This window comes from Stegodyphus dumicola, chromosome 9 (genome assembly GCF_044657685.1).
Source record: "Stegodyphus dumicola isolate Sdum_Otavi_A_Nest chromosome 9, ASM4465768v1".
Lineage (NCBI taxonomy): Eukaryota > Metazoa > Arthropoda > Arachnida > Araneae > Eresidae > Stegodyphus > Stegodyphus dumicola.
In genome coordinates this window covers 151903857-151909899 of record NC_140776.1, presented here as the reverse complement: position 1 = coordinate 151909899, position 6043 = coordinate 151903857, and positions in this window count along the sequence as shown.

Below are 6043 nucleotides of genomic sequence, written 5' to 3'. Positions count from 1 at the left end.
AATGTCCGATTTTGTGTCAAAATACCTATATTAAAGCAATGCTATATATAAACCTAATATATATATCCTAAGTCGTGCTTTCGGGACATGAAAAACGCAAGTTGAATTTCGTCAATCGGCCCAGTAGAACGGGAGATATAGAACTGTCCCATTTTTGTTTTTGCGCAGTACATATTCCTGTTAATAATATGTTTTCTGAAGTATCTCTTCTCATTCTTGTATTTAATTCTTAAAACGTGAAATAGAAAACTACCCAACTTCTCACCGCTTGTGTTTCGACCATGCATTCTATGACGAATATTGCTCATCATATACCTTCCTTCTGTCACCCCTAAAGTTTTGCCCACTAGTTCAGATTCACCCTGCATGCAGTGAAACTTTCCTAAAACAACTAACCCACAATTCCAGATAATGCCAATTTCTTATCGCCTTACAGAACTATCAGGGACTTTAAGCATTGTTATTAAATTATATTCCTGACAAATGCGTCACTGGACAACATAAGGAAATAACCGCTATATGAGCTTACATTTTGTGTAATTTTTGTAAAAGGGTGCAATAACAAAAGGATCTGGCAAATTAGAAATTTAACAAAGAGTCAAATTTAATATAACGGGTGGCCATAATTAAACTGACAGTGCTCACAGTGTTCTGTAGCGCGATCTATTTTCGAGAATGACGCCACATTTTGTAGGAAGATTAAACAAGTCGGGCGACGAATTATTCCGCGAAAAAAAAAATTAGTTCCAAAAGTCACCACTAGGGGAATATTTGGCGCTGTGTAATAGAAAATAGAGTGTTAACAAATGAAAATCAATACGGAAATTACCTTTTACTTTGCACTCAAATGAGGTTCAATGTGGCTGCCCTTGTTGTGGACCACATATTGCATCCTGTGCACAGTATGCACAACAGCAGAAAGTAACATGTCTGCAGGAATCTCCCGTACAATCCGTGATATGTTATCCTTCAACATAGCCAGGTCCTGGACCACTCCTTGATAGACCTTGGACTTAAGGTAACCCCATAGCCAGAAGTCGCATGGGGTAAGATCAGGCGACCGAGGTGGCCATGCAGTTAGAAAGTAGCGGCTAATGACTCTTTCTGTTGTGAATTTCTGTCGTAGCATCTGTTGTACCCGTACAGCAACGTGTGGAGGGGCTCCATCTTGCATGAAACTGATTTCCCCTAGGCATTGTCTTTACTGAAGTGCCGGAATGACAAAGCTGTTCAACATGTGGCGATTTTTCTCTCCGGTAACAGAACAGGTTTCCGGTCCTGTCGAGGTAATGTTCTCATAGAAGAATGGACCTGCGATAAATTTTATTCCGCATTAATTTGCATTAGCACTCTATTTTCTATTACACAGCGCCAAATATTCCCCTAGCGGTGACTTTTGGAACTAATTTTTTTTCGCGGAATTCTTCGTCCCCCGTCTTGTTTAATCTTCCTACAAAATGTGGCATCATTCTAGCAAATAGATCGCGCTACAAAACACTGTGAGCACTGTCAGTTTAATTATGGCCATCCGGTAGTTTCTGTCTCCTTAAAGCTTACCAATGATAACAACACGCTGCAACTTATGACACACATATACATAGATGCTTTTCATGGAAAAGAAGCCTAGAATATAATGTAGTGAAGAAATAATTAAAGACGAATACTGTGTTAACAATACTTCCGTATAATACTTTGAATGTTACTTGTAGTTAGTTCACAGAATATAAACGAAGTATTACTATAAAAATATAATAAACTTAATGATCCGCAGAAAAAATTTACGTGACTCCACAAACACCAATTCTCAAGCCACAAGTTTGGAAACTAATGAAATATCTCATAGCATGCGATATATATTATCGGATTCTTTATCTTAATAATTTTACATAAACAAAATCTACAATATAATATGTATGTGGTATCCGTAAGTGCAACACAACCACCAGAGGGCCTCACCTATGCGCCAGCGAGAGCGAGGTGAAAGAGGAGTATGACACAGAGAGTCTTCTATCCCACGAGAAGGTGGTAAGACGTAGTCCTCCACGAGAAGGTTGTTAAATAATGAACTGTATGTTTCCACGAGAAGGTGATAAATTGAACTGCATAATACGACAGCAAGTGCGAGTAGGCACTAAGCTGCTATGTTATAAGATTAGTAAAACTTATCCAGAATCTTGTTTATATCAAACGGCACTGTGACTCTATTTAATGTACCTTCTTCTGTTATTTTTATTAAATGTTCTGCGATGTGGACAATGTTGGACTTGTTAATGGACACTAGACTAACATCCTCAACTCTCCAACCCCATGTATATACACTGGTGTGCAAAAATTAAGGACGAGACGGTTTTTTCAATATAACTTTGTACAAAAGCTTTCCAAATCAACACATTTAATACCGTAAGATCCCCAATACGTAAGGACATGAGTAATGTAAGCAACACTTACTAAAAGAGAAATCAGAGAGATAAAAAGAAGCTTTATTAAAAAAGTAGCATGGAGCGCAATGCGACTGAAGGCCGAAACATCCCTGTGATGGGTGTCCAGAAAGAAACATCCGGTCTTTAATAGGGAATATGATCCTCCCTGACTGCTAGGCAGGTTTCACAGCGTCTGCCCATGCTGAGAATGAGGGTGTCAATGAGTTGTTGAGGCATTGCTGCCCATTCGTCTTGCAGCGCCAATCGAAGCTCCGGAATCGTTACTGGTGGTAAGGTACGAGCTGCCAAGCGTCTGACTAGAAAATCACATACATGCTCGATGGGATTGAGATCCGGAGATCGTGCCGGCCAATCCAAACGTTCAATATCCTCACTCTCTAAGAGCTGTTCGGCAGCTACTGTGCGATGACATTGTGCATTGTCGTCCATGAAAAGGAACTGCGGACCCATAGCGCCTCTAAAAAGACGCACATATGGAAGAAGAATCTCGTTACAATAACGGGTCCCGTTGACTGAACCTGCGTCGAAGATGTGAAGGTCTGTACGACTACCAAGCATGATGCCTCCCCAAACGAGAACACCGCCACCTCCATACCTGTCCCTTTCAATGATGTTCGAGGGATGATTGCGGCTTCCCCGCTCTCTCCAGATGAGTATGCGATGAGAATCGCTACTCATACTGAATCTGCTCTCATCTGTAAAGAGTACCATTCATTGTCTCTCCAATTCCGGTGTTCCCGGCACCACAGAGAACGCCTTCTCCGATGGGCAGGCGTTAGAGGTTCACACCGTACAGGGCGTCGTGCAAACAGACCACCACCGTGCAGTCTTCTGGCCACGGTAAAACGCGATATCGGTCGTCCAGTCGCCTGTGTCGTGTGTCTAGCGATTTGTCCCGCTGTCTGCCGCCTGTTTCTTCTGGCCTGTAAGGCAATATACCGGTCATCTGCGGGTGTGGTTCCTCGTGGAAGACCACTACTAAACCCCCGGATAGCTGTTCCTGTAGTTTGAAATTGTCTCCAAAGTCGTGAAACGATGCTGTGAGCAATTCCGAACTCTGCGGCCATACTTGTCACACTGCGGCCTTCCTCCAACTTCCCAATGATTCGACCTCGGGTAAAAGCATCCAGATGTCGTTTAACAGATTGATCATTCGCCATTTCTCGCTGAGGCAGCAACTCGGTGTGATTTTAACTGCTATACGGCGTGCAATCTCTTTTCCAGAAATACTGATCTTACACCGACAACATGCTTTATACTACTCAGACACTTCCCCATTACGTCTACCTGCATATCTGCGCATGTGCTACCGTAATCACCTTACTTAATCTCCTGATTGGTCTTTCTGTCCGCTCTGCCTCTTCGTTCAGCTGATATGCTAATTTTTCGACTTCGTCCTTAATTTTTGCCCACCAGTGTATATACAGTATGTAGTTATAGATGTGAAAAAGTCTAATTATTAACTTTTGTAGAGCAAGCATTCCTTCTTTACGAATAAATATGAATATAGTCATACTCACATATACGTAATTATATGTGTCTGCTTATTAAATAACTGATTTAGCAAAATACCATTCAAAACGTGCTGAGCATTTTCTGTATTTATACCGCTAAATGAAGTTTATATAGTGCAGTATTTAGCAATATAAATAAGTTTTCCACACAGATTTATGTTAAAGTTACTTTCATTCCAATTAAGCAAATATAGCACATATAAGTAACATTTGTTTATAAACAGTTTTACCTTCTTTAATGATATCTATTTAAACAGATAAATTTAGTGTAAAAATTTACAGCTTCTATTCCCGCAGTATAATAACTAATGTAAGAAAATAATATTTAAATATTACCTTGAACTATATTTGAAAGTTATGCTAACATAGTGCCTTTACATTCATGATTTGAAAACCTTTGGCTTTAATTATTTTGTAAAACCTTTCAATCATTTTTGCAATTTACTATCTAAACAATAACCAAAAAAGAAAGTAAATTAATAAAATGAAAAGTAATTAGTAGACAACATCAGTATTAATGAACTTTGGTTTACTGATACCAATATTCATTTCCATTTGCTTTTTGATTATTTACAAGAGGTCTAATAGTGTCAGGAACCAAATTCTCATAACACCATAAAAGCATAGTAACATCCATTTTCTACTGTATTGATATCAACGGAATTCTATTGATAAAAAACCCCTGTAAAAATCAGTAGAAACCAGTAATAGTCAATAAAAACTAGTAGAATTTTATGGGAACCAGTAGAAGTATTACTAGTTTGTATGGTTGTAACCAGTAGAAGTATTACTAGTATTACTAGTTTGTATGGTTGATACCAGTAAGAGGCATTTTGATAAAAACTAACAGAGATCAAGATAATAGATCTTAAGATTCTAGTTCTTTGTAAGTTTTTGCCTAACCATTGGGAATAAAAAAAAACTTAACAAAATTTCATGCACCATTTCTTAACATTACTGAGCTACAGTTAACTGTGCATTTCTTTCTGAGCGAATTATTTAATGAAGTTTATAATTTCAAATACTACTAATTCCATGAAATAAAAAAATTCATTTTCTTGATAATGTTATTAAAACTCTTCGAGGAAACGGTTGCCAGAAATTTTGAACTAGATGTTACTACGAACTGTGTTCTAGAGAAACTTCTTACGTTACAATACGTCTTTCTTTTAAGAAAAATTCAAAGTGAAATAAAGATTAATTTAAATAAGAAAACCTGTACAATGATACTTTGATGGAAATAGTTGTAAATATAGCTTACGTTTGTTATTAAATGAAATGTTTTTGATCATCCTTATTTTAAAGCTTTTTTTAATTAATATATTCAGACTCTTTCAGACTTAACTCTGCCGAATGACAGTATTAAAACCCATTCCTGAATTTATATTAAGTAATCTGTATAAAATGTTACAAAAGTACGCGTAACTATTAATTTTACTGTTTTGTGGTTATTTTTACTAATCACAAAATTAAAACTAATAAAAGTATTATAAATATTTAATTATTATTTTAAGAAAATATATTGCAAAAGCTATCATTTGCATAAACTTTGTATGTCTGGCATTTACTTTTCTATATCTTGATATATATCCCAGAATTTATTTTGTATAATAAATTGCAACTAAAAGTTAATTATGAAATTTTGCCAGTAGATTAAACAACAATTAGTTAAGCAGTTTGTATTGCAATTTAATGAAATTTATAGTTAATTATGCATTTAAAAATACTTCAAATTAATTCAGAGGCATATGTACTTTTAACTGAATTGAAATATACAGAAGAAGAGTTGTATTTTTTAAATTTTGTCTTAATAAGTAGTGTAATCGTAACGTTTTAATTTTTTTTTATTATTATCATAGAATATTTTTCATCATCTAACAAACTAATACCTTAAATTTTACCAATATTAATATTTTAAGCAAATTTTGATTTTTCCCTTTAAACATACGTAAATGATTGTACTATTCTTATTGACTCAAAAATCTGCTTTAAGCGGGTCTAAAAATTGGTTTAAATAAGTTCTAATTAGATAATACTTATGGATGTTGATGCTGGTTGGATGGAGTTCGAAAATCAGAAATGATGCAA